This window comes from Sphaeramia orbicularis, chromosome 16, assembly GCF_902148855.1.
Source record: "Sphaeramia orbicularis chromosome 16, fSphaOr1.1, whole genome shotgun sequence".
Taxonomy (NCBI): domain Eukaryota; kingdom Metazoa; phylum Chordata; class Actinopteri; order Kurtiformes; family Apogonidae; genus Sphaeramia; species Sphaeramia orbicularis.
Genome location: NC_043972.1, coordinates 57481426 through 57495007, shown reverse-complemented (window position 1 = coordinate 57495007; position 13582 = coordinate 57481426). Strand labels below are relative to the sequence as shown.

The following is a 13582-nucleotide window of genomic DNA, read 5'->3' as shown; positions in this document are numbered from 1 at the left end:
GGGTGAAAGAGTCTGTGATCTGTAAATAGTATCAAAACAAACATGTACATGTTGACGTCACCATACATACATGTATATAGACATGATTATATCAGGACACACCCAGATATACTGACATCAGCACACGCACAGGCATGATGACATCAGCTGGATCGATGCCAAAATAAGTTATAATATGTGTGAGGGGCGGAGTTTGTTGTGTCAGGCACCACTTGATTGGTTTGTTTTTATTGCTTATTTTGTTGATTTTCCATAATTTTGAGTATTTCCGTATTCATTCATTCATTTTCTGAACCTGCTTTTATCCTCATTAGGGTCACGGGGGTCGCTGGAGCCTATCCCATCTACTTATGGGCGAAGGTGGGGTTCACCCTGGACATGTCCCCAGTTCATCACAGGGCTGAACATATAGACCAGGGGTGTCAAACTCATTTTAGTTCAGGGGCCACGTTCAGCCCAATACGATCTCATGTGGGCCAGACCAGTAAAAAATAGCAGTGAAAAAAGTTAAATTAAATGATGATAATGTTTACATCTACAAAGTTTCCTGAAAAATCTGAATAATAGGAACAACTTGAAGTGTCTTAAGAAAAATAAGTGCAATTTAAAAAATCTGCCTCAGTTTATCATTTACACATGTACATTATAACTTACAGATCATGGTGGATCTAAAAATACACAGAACATTTAATAACAGAATGTTGGTAAAATTGCATTTACTTCTCTTAAGACATTTCAGGTTGTTCATATTTTTTCCAGTTATTCAGATTTTTTTTGTAAAAGTATAGTTTGTTAATGTAAACATTTTCGTGTAATTTTACTTTTTTATACCAAAAAAAAAAAAAAACACAAAGAAAATTTGCAGTTGTCATTATTTATAGGATATTATGATCATATTTTACTGCTCCCATCCACTTGAAAACTAATTGCTCTGTATGCATCTGTGTGTGAAATCTGAATTAAAAGGATTTTGACACCACTGATTGTTAATTTCTTCAGTGTAATTTTTGCACTTCACAAATTCATCCCAGGGACCATATTGGACCCTTTGGCGGGCTGGATTTGGCACCTGTGAAATAGACAAACAACCAGTCACTCACATTCACACCTATGGGCAATTTAGATTAACCAGTTAACCTATCAGTGCATGTCTTTGGATGGTGGGAGGAACACATGCAAATGAAGCAGTATTTACTTGATTATGTTGAATTATTTGTCCTGTGTTTTCTTTCATTTTTCATTTTTTGTTAATTATTTTGTTCATTTTTGTAAATTCTGGCGATTATTTTGTTATATTTTTTCATTGAATATTTTCTTCATGTTTCCAGGGTGAACCCTGCCTTCACTCATAAGTAGCTGGAATAGGCTCCTGTGACCCCTGTGACCTAGTGAGGATAATAAGGGTTCAGAAAATGAATGAATGAAGGAATTTTCCTCATGTTGCTTATTTAGTTCCTGTTGATTGTTTTATTCTATTTTTCAGTTGCAGTGGTCATTACTTAGAGGTTCTTATGCTAGAACACTGCTGCCCATAATGTTGGAATAAAGTATTTTTCCTCTTGTCATGAAATGATTGTGAATATGTGATTTATTGTTAATACAGTGGAACTGGACTATCCAGAATCAATCCCCAGTTGAATGTGTGAGGTTGTCAGGTTCTGTCTGTATGTTCCAGTCCTGTGGTCTGGATGCACATCAATCTAACTATAGAAGTGGGCGGAAGAAGTAGATCAGTAGGAGCTAGACTGATATCTGGAACCATTTACATGTTAGAAACCATCAAAATATGGACCATTAGAAGGAAAGGAACATTTAGAATATTTAAAAAAATCTACATTTTCTAAACTGTGAACAAACTTTGTAAACATTGTCCCACAGAAGATACAGATCAAATTGAAATGAATTCGACCAATAGTTTCAGGGAAGAAGATGTTTGAAGAAATCACAAACAGAGACGACACCTTCACGATAACTCATCTATCAGCATTTTTACAAAGTGAGAGGATTATGGCTTTAGGCTGAAAATGACCATTACTTTATTATTATTATTTATTTACTTTACCGTATTTACAGAATAAAGACATAATGTTTGGAGGAAAGTCATAAAGAGGTGGAAATATCTGGGGAATAGCCTCCATGTCTGCATTCAGTTCATCTTTTGGCTTTAAAGTTGGAAAGAATTTTGACTCTTTACTCATAAAATTCTATTTTTTCCTAATATTCTAACTTTATCCTTTGTACATTTACATCCATAAACACCTGTTTATTGGTGGAATTATGGTATTTTAGTCATAAAGGTTTGTGAGTGTTATTTCCATCTGTTTCTAGATACTTCAGCATCTTTCAGCGGTAAAATGTTCATGTTCATTCATACTACTCTACATACAGCTCTCATTTCTATAAACCTTCATGTCAAATGACGAATAGTAGCTCCACTGGAGTTTAATGAACAGGTTTATTGTTTTTCAGGTGAACATATCAGACAGAAATTAGTATCAGATAATAAATAACAACACAAACCTAATGAGACAAACCTGATAATGGAGAAAAATGTGAAAATAATGATAAAATATGGTACTTCTGTTAGTTCTATACATGTAAAGATGATTATCATGACATCAAATAGAATAGAATAGAAGAGCCTTTTTTGTCATTGTTTTTTCCAGTCAGTGCAACAATATGAATAAAAAGCCAATACGTCAGAAAAAGCAAAGATACTACTGTACTGTACACTCAGTACAAGAGCATGTGTTTGAAATGTCACAATATCACAACGTTGTGAAGAACAAACCCCAGATGACGCACATAATCCAGTCCTCCAGTTGTTAGCTAACGTTCACGTCAACCTGTTCAAAGTTCTTCCTTCCCTTCCAAATCATGTCTATATGATCCACATCCAGTTGGAATCCTCTGTCCACTTTACTGGGAGGTGTTGGACTTGGTCCAATCTGAGGAACATCGCTGATATGAAGTTTTGGGAGTTCCTGAAGACAGCGCGTGTAGACCGTCTCCATAGTTACACCAGAAACAACACAGCAGTGTTGACTTTAGAATACCTGGTAGCGACAGTCCGCGTAACTTCCGAGTTGCTCCGTCAAACACACGCAGAATCTTTTCCTCGTCCACCAAGGACAGAAATGTGTGAACCTCCTGAACCGACCACGGTGTGGTTTTGTGGGCTGTCATCATGGATTAGCCTACCGCTATATTTACTGTACACTTCCACATCTGGTTTTTAAAATGGCGGGTCACGCATTGATGACGCAATGATGCAGAGACAATTCTCTGACCAATCATCGAGCCGTTATCATAGACACGCTTTACTTTACATGGACGAATCACAACGCTGTATTGACATGGCCAACCAATCAGAATGCAGCTTGTATTCATTCCCGGAAGTGCCAGCCCTGTTTGTTCCTCCTTTGTTTTTGCTGTTAGAGCCAGAGACAAGCCGTGAAGCGGGTTCATCCAACTTCATTCTACTCGATGTTAGTCGGTGGGTTTGGACACAGATTCTCATCTTTTGATACTTAGGAGCAGTTTGAGCTCAAATCTACCCAAGTCTTTTTCCTCTTGGATATCTCGGTGCTCTCCGCTATAGTTAGCCGGTACCGGAGCTGCTAACTCTCGTGCAGTGAAGCGGAGACGGTCACGTGAGTTTGGATGGATTTCCTTTTCAGTCCTCGCGCTGCTTGAACATGCTCCGGTTGTTTTCTATGCGCTGCATAGGAGTTTGTTTAGAGCCGTTGCTATGGAGATAACATGGCGGTAGTAGGAACACGAGAGCACCAGCAGCGCTGATATTTGTAATTCCGCCCAAAATACACAGTTGAATCTTATTTCCTGTTCAATAGAACAGAGTTTGTTCTGATATAGATACTTGTACATTGTGATGAAAAACAGTGATTAACGCCCCCGTTTGTGCCTGAGCACCCCCCCTCTCAGCTTTCTCATCCAGAACGCCCCCTGGGGGGCGGTCCCACCCCCGTTGACAAACCCTAGTGGAGGATGTTAAAGTCATGTCTGCTGTTTGTTTGTTCCACTTGTAGATTTCCTGCCTCAGTGGATGAAATCCTGGAAATGCAGAGCCATCATACAGACCTTCTGGAGCTGCTGGGTCACAGATTGGATCTTTAGGACTGCAAAGCTTTTCTGAGGTCAGTGAATACTCCAACTGTGGGATGGTTTGGATTGATTGAACTGCTGATTTCCTCTGTTGAGTCTATTAATGCCAGTGAAGTTCCTCTGCTCTGCTTTATGTTTATCTATGAATTTGTCCAACCGTTTACTGAATAGTTTTTCTAGAATTTGTGAGAATTGAGGTCGAACTGAAACAGGTCTGGAGTTTGTGAAATGGTGGTTAATCCTAGATTTATAAAGAGGGAACTTTAGCAACTTTCCTTTGGTTTTAATTTAGACATATTCCAGGTTGACTGTTGGTTTACAGAAATATGTATTCCTGATGTTTTATACACTGTTTAAGTGTTTTTGTGTGTTTTTTGTTTTGAAGAGGGTTTTATCAGAGATGAGAGTTAGAAGAGTTTAGTGCGTTCATGTCTCACAGATAGCTGCTGTCTAGGTCGTCTGACTGAATTTGTCGTGTATGGAGCAGGAGATGAGGAGGGATTTTTCCTCCTGTTGCTCAGTACATGTGCAGACTATTAGTAGATGGAGTTGTAATGTAAAACAAACTTCACTTTGTTCTTGCTCCTTAGTGAGTCATGTGTTGTTTGTATGTGAGGTTATATCAAATATTGTTTGTCCTTTTAACATTGAGTATCTGTTGCTGTTTGAATCAGTTGTTTTGCTTCTTTGAACTGGTGTTTTGTATTGTGTTATTTTGCAGATATTGCAGAATTCGTATCAGTAATGCTATTGTTGTGTTTCTACTTTTATTGTTGAGATGATGTGATATGAAGTGATGCAGACTATTGGTGAATGGAGTGGTAATGTAATATTTAGTTCTGGCTCCTTGGTGAAACCCCCACCCCCATTGTACTTCTGCTGTTTGTTGTAATTGTTGGCTTTCCTGGCCTTTGTCTCCCTGAGCCCCCTCCTCAGCTGGTCCATTGTGAGGGAGAGGGGGGAGGGAGGTGACTGGAGGGCCTCCTCTGTTAAAGGGAGGGGCAGAGGAGTCTATAGTAACAGGTAGGGGGGTTGGGGGGGGTGTTCTATACTGGAGAGGTGGAGTCAGGACAGATTCAAACCTGTTGAAATGCAAATTCAGCTCGTTTGCCCAGTCCTGATCTCCATAAAATGGTGGGCGGTCATTATTCGATATGTTCAGGGTGCAGAGGTGAATTTGGATGTATCGCCAAGAAAAAGAAAACTGGTGTAACTCAACAGTTTTTTGTCCAATCAGCACCAAACTCCATGAGCATGATCAGAGTCACACCCTGAACATGACATGACAATATTGAATCAGACTCATTGTGCCACCTATTGGTAACAATAAATGACATGTTTTGGTGTTTTAATGTACAGATTGAACATGCCCAACTTTAATTTCCTCAGAAAACCTTAACAAGTTCAGGATTTAATACATTCCAAGTTGGTGACGTTAGGTAACGTCATATGATCGTGGTGGTGAAACAAGATCTGAGGTTTTTTTTATAAAACAAGAAATTGTTGTAACTCATTTGTACATTGTCGAATCTGCATCAATTTTCACATGTAGAATAAGAGGACTGAGTTTTTCAGTGTTTAAAAATGTCCTATTAATTATCTAACTAGTTAATTTTGTCTGTCTGCTTAATCTGATTTTAAAGGGATGTGTTTGTTGCGTTCCATTCCATTGCATTTCAGTGACCACCTCTTCTTTTTCTTTGTGTTTTGATGTAGAGAGAAGACAAAGGTGGATTTAAAGTGAAACCTGAAAGTTGTGTCTGGACAAAGATCCCCTGATTCCAGCAAACATGGATGGAAGACCCACCTGTGACCAGTGTGGAAAGACTTTCACCACAGCAAGTCATCTAAAAAGACACCAACGCATCCACACTGGAGAAAGACCATATGAGTGTGACCAGTGTGGAAATGCTTTCACCACAGCAAGTGACCTAAAAATCCACCAACGCATTCACACTGGAGAAAGACCATATGAGTGTGACCAGTGTGGAAATGCTTTCACCACAGCAAGTGACCTAAAAATCCACCAACGCATCCACACTGGAGAAAAACCATATGCGTGTGACCAGTGTGGAAATGCTTTCACCACAGCACGTGACCTAAAAATCCACCAATACATCCACACTGGAGAAAGACCATATGAGTGTGACCAGTGTGGAAATGCTTTCACCACAGCAAGTTCCCTAAAAATCCACCAACGCATCCACACTGGAGAATAACCGTATGAGTGTGACCAGTGTGGAAATGCTTTCATCACAGCAAGTCACCTAAAAATCCACCAGTGCATCCACACTGGAGAAAGACCATATGAATGTGACCAGTGTGGAAATGCTTTCACCACAGCAAGTTACCTAAAAATCCACCAACGGATCCACACTGGAGAAAGACCATATGAATGTGGCCAGTGTGGAAATGCTTTCACCACAGCAAGTTCCCTAAAAATCCACCAACAGATCCACACTGGAGAAAGACCATATGAATGTGACCAATGTGGAAAGAGTTTCCCCAAATGAGTAGGCTTAAACGTCACCAACGCATCCACACTGGAGAAAAACCGTATGAGTGTGACCAGTGTGGAAATGCTTTCACCACAGTAAGTTACCTAAAAATCCACCAACGCTTCCACACTGGAGAAAAACCGTATGAGTGTGACCAGTGTGGGAATGCTTTCACCACAGCAAGACACCTAAAACAACACCAACACATTCACACTGGAGAAAAACCATATAACTGTGATGCTAGCTAATTACCTAAAAATCCACCAATGGACCCACACTGGAGAGAGACCCAAGTCCATCCCATAATTTCACACCCACAACCCAAATCCATCTACACTTCACATCTGTTCTCACTTTAGTCCATTCACAAATATAAAAACCTCTGAAATTATAATTACTCTGTGTTAATGGAAAGAAATCTTGAGTGCTATTTGGAACAATATTATTTTTTACTTTCTAAATCGTTTACACTATCCTGCAATTTGAAGGGTTTCAAGTGGAATAAATCAATTATTGGTTGCTTCAAAATATCCTACTTTATTACTTACTTTACTAATAATTTGGTATATTATCAGTACAGGTTCAGTTATTGTCACGCTTATATAAGTGAAATATGACTCTTTCCTTCTTTGATGTGTTTGTGAGATGTATCTTATGCTAAATGGCAGATGAAGTGTGACTTTGAATCTTGCTCTAGGCCATGCAAAAAGGCTCTGTACTTTTCTTAACGCTATTGTAACGCTGCTGACCTCAACATAAAAAACAAAGTGAAAATGTATGAGAAGGAAAAACAAAAGAAATGTTACAAGTTCTTTGCTTGATGAGTGTTTTTGATTTGCTAATCTAAGTTGTATTCTGATTTATACTTTGTGTATTTTCACCTTTGTGCTGAACAGTGATGAAAAGGTCAGGTTCAGCACAATGTGCCTTTTTTGCAACGTGGAAGTTTTTTGTGGTTAAGGTGAGCATAGTGTAATCTGAATTATGAATTTGGAAACTTACTGTGATCAAGAAATGCTGGCCTCCCTGCGCAAATGTTCGACCAAGGCGTAACTCTTGAAGCTCTTTGTGGTTAAGCTATGCTATCTAAGCTGAACTCCCTGTGCAAATGTCAAACCAAGGTTTGACCCTTGATCAAACTGTCAAATGCATAAGTGCTATTTTACAGATTTTGCAGATGTCCAATGCACTTGTTAAACTTAAAGTGAACTTTCAAATGGGTGTGTGCTCAGAGTGATTGATGTTGACGTGTTTTGCTTGACATGTGTACTGATGCATTTTACCCAGCAATTGTTAACCAATCATATGTGTTTGTTGAACTTATGTAACTGAATATGGGAGTCACTAAACATGGGAGTCTTCAAAGAGCCACTGAAGACTATAAAATGTAATGGAGAAGATTTTTATGTCTTTGATGGGATACTAGTGGTAAAGTGCCTTCTCTGACAACTCACAATTTTTGGATTTTTGTGAATCATTGCTGTTTTCAATAAACCACATTCTGGGTTAACCTTTTTTAAAATTTAATCTTGCCTATTGGTGGATTTTTCCTTCATTATCCTGTTGTGTTTTTCCATAGGCAGCTTTGAGTGGTATGTTTCTTTACCATATTAATTAACCCCCATCGCTTGGCAGCCCGGCCTCTGGGCAGACCTCAGTTTTAACGCAGTATCTGAGCAGGATAGAGAACACTGGCAGTCATGCACTTTTCAGGCACGTAGAGTTAAGCCCAGGGCACAGTGAAGATAGTTACCTGGTGTTAAAATATAAAGGTATCTGGGGCAGTAATCCATGAACTAATATTATTGTTTTTTGTGATTATTGTGCTACGTGCTTAACATGTTATCATGTGCATCACTGAGAATTCTTAAAGACTAAAGAACTTAAAGCACAGACTCAGAAATTCAAATATGCTGAAATTCAAATAATGTCAAAATTGAAATATTGCTGGAATTCATCAGACTCCTGCTCTCCAGGAGGCAGAGACTCAAGCACGACCTCTTAATTTTTTCTCCATTTTTCATGGTTATCATCACATAATTGTCTTCTGTGAATCTCCTTGGGGGCATTTGTGAATTTTGAGGAAAATCCAAGTCTGTGATTTGAACTGTTCTGTTTTTCACAAGTGGACACCTAGTGCTGTCATCAGTCAGGTTTGGCCACAGTGCAGGATCATCAGCGACAACTGGAGGACCTTCCTTTGTTGATAATTCAGGTGCAGGTGAGGAGGTGGTTTAGGAAGTGCAGGCTGGGACATCCTCTTGGGTTTCCTCAAAGGACTCCCCATAATCTACGCTGAATAAGACCATAATGATCAGCCTAATTATTACCATTTTAAATCATCCCAATTAGACATTATATTAGACTGGATAAATACTTTATTAAACCATAAAAACCCAAACACACACCATCGACCAAAACCATCTACTGATCTAAAATGTTAAACCCTTACTGATCCACTAATCTTAATACATGTCAATAATTGGTGTAAAATGCAGTTTTTCATCTTTTCATGGTCATCAGATATGACCCATTTGGACGTTCAGAGGCTCCGTAGTTACCATGGAAACATCATCCTCTTCTACAGTATTGATTCACCAGTAAAACCCATGGAGTTGGTTCAATGAGAGTGGATGAACACACTGGGTTTACGTTTAATCACTGATATTTTTCCTGAAAACATAACTTTTCCTCAAATTTTTTTCTGATTTGATACAATAACCTTTGAATTTACTCTGAGCTTTAATGAACATCTGCATGATCAGTGAATTAAATATAGGAAAATACATGATTTACACTGAAAAAATTCCAATTAAGAGGACAGTATTTAAGTAAATGGTGATAAATCACTTAAGAAAGGTTATAAATAGGGAAAAATCTATTTGGGAACTGACACAAAAGTATCAGTGGGTCTTTATGGGTTAATCCCAAATTGGGAAGTGGCTTTTTTGCAGCAGCGTTAAGTATAGTAAAAAACAAAAATTTAATAAGAGCACACAATAAAGAATAGAAATACACCCAATAAAATGAAATAATTTTTAAATGACGCACATACCTTCATCTCCAGAGGTTGTGGCCACTTTGTGACTAAACACAGCCTGGAATTTAAGCAAAGCAACGAATGAAAAAAGGTAACAGTCAGAAATCATGACTATGTAGTAGTTGACTATCAGGATTATTAATTAGTTTATTTACAAAAAACTATTTAAACATTATACCACCGAATATACAGAGGAACTAATAGAACTAGTAATGGCAGATTGTCCTGTAAGTTCCACTATCAAAGCAGTTTTATCAATCAAAACATGAAACTCTGTCAGTGAAAACAACGTGTGTAAATGGGTCATGGCACTGAAGTCACTGATTGTCTGATTTCATTCAAATGGAATTTCTGTTTTCATTCCACACATGTAGAGATGTTCGTATTATGTTTTTACACACGTGCATTTCCCTTTTTCATCATTTCATTTGGACAGTGTATATATACACTGGACACGTTTTAACGATCTCAATTCAATCTCAACTTGAGGGAGAAAAGCTACTTCTTGAGCTCTGGAGAAGCTAACCGATTTCAGCTAGTAGCATTTATGCTAACAACTAGCATTGAGTACGAGCAGTGGAGAACAGCACAAGACCAGACCAGGGACCACTGAACCAAGAACCAACAACGAAGACCAGAACCAGAAGACCATCTGAGAGGGAAGACCACATAGGACCGGCCAAGGAAGACTGGACTGGACTTTCCATTATGGAACGGTAAGGACAGCAATATTAAAAATATTATGAGTTCCAATCAGCTATGTTAGCATGTCTAGATTTTACTACCAGCTAAGGCTAAAATTTAAATATCACCAATGTTAGGAGGAAAATTCAAAAGATGCGATTTCATTGGGGGATTAAATTACTAATTCTTCTTGATTTTTGTTTGTTATTTTATTAGTTTATTTCTTGATTATTTGCCCCCTTGAAAATATATTATTGCAAGAAGGATATCATCAAGTTTTGATGTAAAACTATGAAATGTGTTTTAAGCTAACGTACATAAAACACACAACTAAACCGTGTACTGTGGTAGTTTGGATTGAAAGACAGATTAGCATTCATGGCTAAGCAAATGCACATTGACATCAGTAGCTGCTATTATGGTAGCATAGCATTTAGCATAAAAACGGCAGAAAGGATTATTATATATTCATTATACAGGGGTTAAACAAAATAATGGAAACACCTTAAAAAATCAACAAAATATAATTTAATATGGTGTAGGTCCGCCTTTTGCGGCAATTACAGCCTCAATTCTCAGAGGTATTGATTCATACAACTTGTGAATTGTTTCCGAAGGAATTTTAAGCCATTCTTCAGTTAGAATACCCTCCAACTCTTTTAGAGACGATGGCAGTGGAAATCGACGTCTTACTTGAATCTCTAAAACTGACCATAAATGCTCAATAATGTTGAGGTCTGGGGACTGTGCCGGCCGTACGAGATGCTCAACTTCATTAGAATGTTCCTCATGCCATTCTTTAACAGTTCTAGCTGTATGGACTGGGGCATTGTCATCTTGAGGTGAAGGTGTTTCCATTATTTTGTCCAACCCCTGTATATTTAATATTTTAATTATAAATCATTAGCCAGGCTCTTAATTGGTACTTAGATGAAAATTATACAGCACTTTGGTTGCTAAAAGTTTTCAAACAAGTTTGAAAAGTAGCTAAATTTGTTGTTAGGGTATTCTGAAAAGTAGCTAAATCTTTTTGGCATCAGTGCGTGGCTCTGTGCAGGTACTCTGGTCCTCCCACCGTCCAAACACACGCACCATAAGGTTCATGGCTCTGTGTGAATCAGACGTAGGTATGAATGATTGTTTGTGTTTGTCAGCTACAGTGACAGTCCAGGCTGTTCCACCTTTGACCACTGATAACCAGGAAAAGCTCCTCACAATGAGTAAGCAGTTCACAAAATGGATGAATGAACATCTGGCAGAAATAATTAAAGAACTATCCACTATCCTTTACTGAAACCAAACCACAAACAAAACTCCAACAACTACTGGTCAAACCCAACTGACAGAACCTTTTTCTGTTTTACCTACATTACAAATACATTACATTACAAATGGATTTTGCGAGGGAGCAGGAAGTTGAGTGTTAGAAACATGCAGAGAAACAACTTTGGAAACAAAGTTCTAACTTTTTCACTGACTGTATTTGAGGCATGTGTTCTGAAATTACACAAAAGTCACTTTGTGAAAAGTCATGGTCTTGTTTGATAAATAAATGATCAAACTCATTGAATTGTACTGCATATTTTTTTACCTGAATGAATGTGTTGAATCAGAATGTGCTTCATCGCTCTGATTTGGATGTGAATCATATCGCATCGCCTCCTCATCACATCATAGTGAGGAGTCGAGGGGGGTGGGAAACTCCCCTGTGGGGGGTGTAGATAGGTGTGTGAGGGGCAGAGGTGATGGTGGTATCAGCAGGGGGGAGGCATCGTTCTGGAGGGGTGAGTGGAGCTGAAGTGTCGACGGTCACAGTGGGGTGGGGGGGCTATCATTCTGGATTGGTGTGAGGAGGGACATGAATGGGTGGGGGCCGGAGTGGGGACAGAGTCAAACCTGTTGAAATGCAAATTCAGCTCCTTGAAAGGTTGAATCTGAAGTAACTGGACTTGGTTCTTGGTCTGAAAGTCTTTCCCCTCTCATCCAAGAGGCTTCTTCAGTTCTCAGAATGTTGGTGCAGGAGCCGGTTACTGATCCTCTCCAGATGGACATTACCTTGAGAGCTCACATGAGTCCTGTTGTGAGTCGTGGGGGGTCACCGACACCTCCGGGCCTTTGTATGTATGAGCCATACGTGGAGGGGGAGTCTGAGAGGATCCGAAGGATTTTCTCCAAACACAACATCCCTGTGCATTTCAAGCCCAGGAACACTGACAGAGACTGGACCACCCAAAGGACAAAACACAGGAATGCAAGAAGCTGATCCATGTGGTTTATGCAGTTGAATGTAGTGATCTGTTAAAGGAGAAACTAAACAGCTGTTCCACAAACACATGATTCAACATTTACCTTCACCTCAAGAACCAAGGACACACGCTGGAGGATGAGAACGTCCACATCCTGGAGAGGGAAGATGGATGGTTTGGGAGAGGACTGAAAGAACCCATCTGTGTGCAAAAGGAACAGCCTTCTCTCAACAGGGGTGGGGGTCTACACCACCGCCCGTCTCCTACTAATGCAGTCCGAACATCTGTGCCACGCAAGTTTCACCATCGTCCAGATAATGACCTACATAATGGCTCTTTAAATGTATAAAGGCCTGGAGGTGTCGCTGACCCTCACCACTGATTGGGTTCACTGTATTTTCTTTTCCTTTCTTTTGTTTTTTTATTTATCATTTTCCAAAAAATGGGATTCATAATGTTATGGAAAAAATATTACTCTACTAATTCGTCTATAATAGAGAAGGATAAGTTCAAACGTTCAGTGTCAAAGAAATCCCTTTATTTGGAGCTCCATAGAAAGAGATACCCCTCAGACAAAAGACTGAGATGGTCTGAACCCAAAAATACAAAATCATCCTGTAGTCTTCTGTCTCCCGTGAGAAAATTATGATGTGTGGAAAGTGTTTTGGTTAGTGTCAGGAACTTAGAGATAAGACTCCTGTGAGAAATGTTGGTTTGGCCTTCTACTCTGGACAACACAAAAGAGGTCCAAACTGCTCTATAATACACAGTGACATGAATATATCTGAAAGAGAGTTAGAAGCCTATGTGATATATGAAATATATGAAAATATATATGAATATATATGGATATAAGTAATTTTGCCATTACATACTCCCCCCTCTTGATCATTCATTGATCACTAAGAATAAACCATAACAAAAAGACTGATTACACACATCCATCCCTACACCCCCATCAAGCGTTAAGTAGAGACTTCCTAAACCAT

General features: G+C 39.0%; 1 pseudogene; it reads left to right on the top strand.

Annotated features, from left to right (window-relative positions):
• LOC115436240 (zinc finger protein 850-like) overlaps positions 1 to 13582 on the top strand; it is an 82406-nt pseudogene that overhangs the window by 41533 nt on the left and 27291 nt on the right.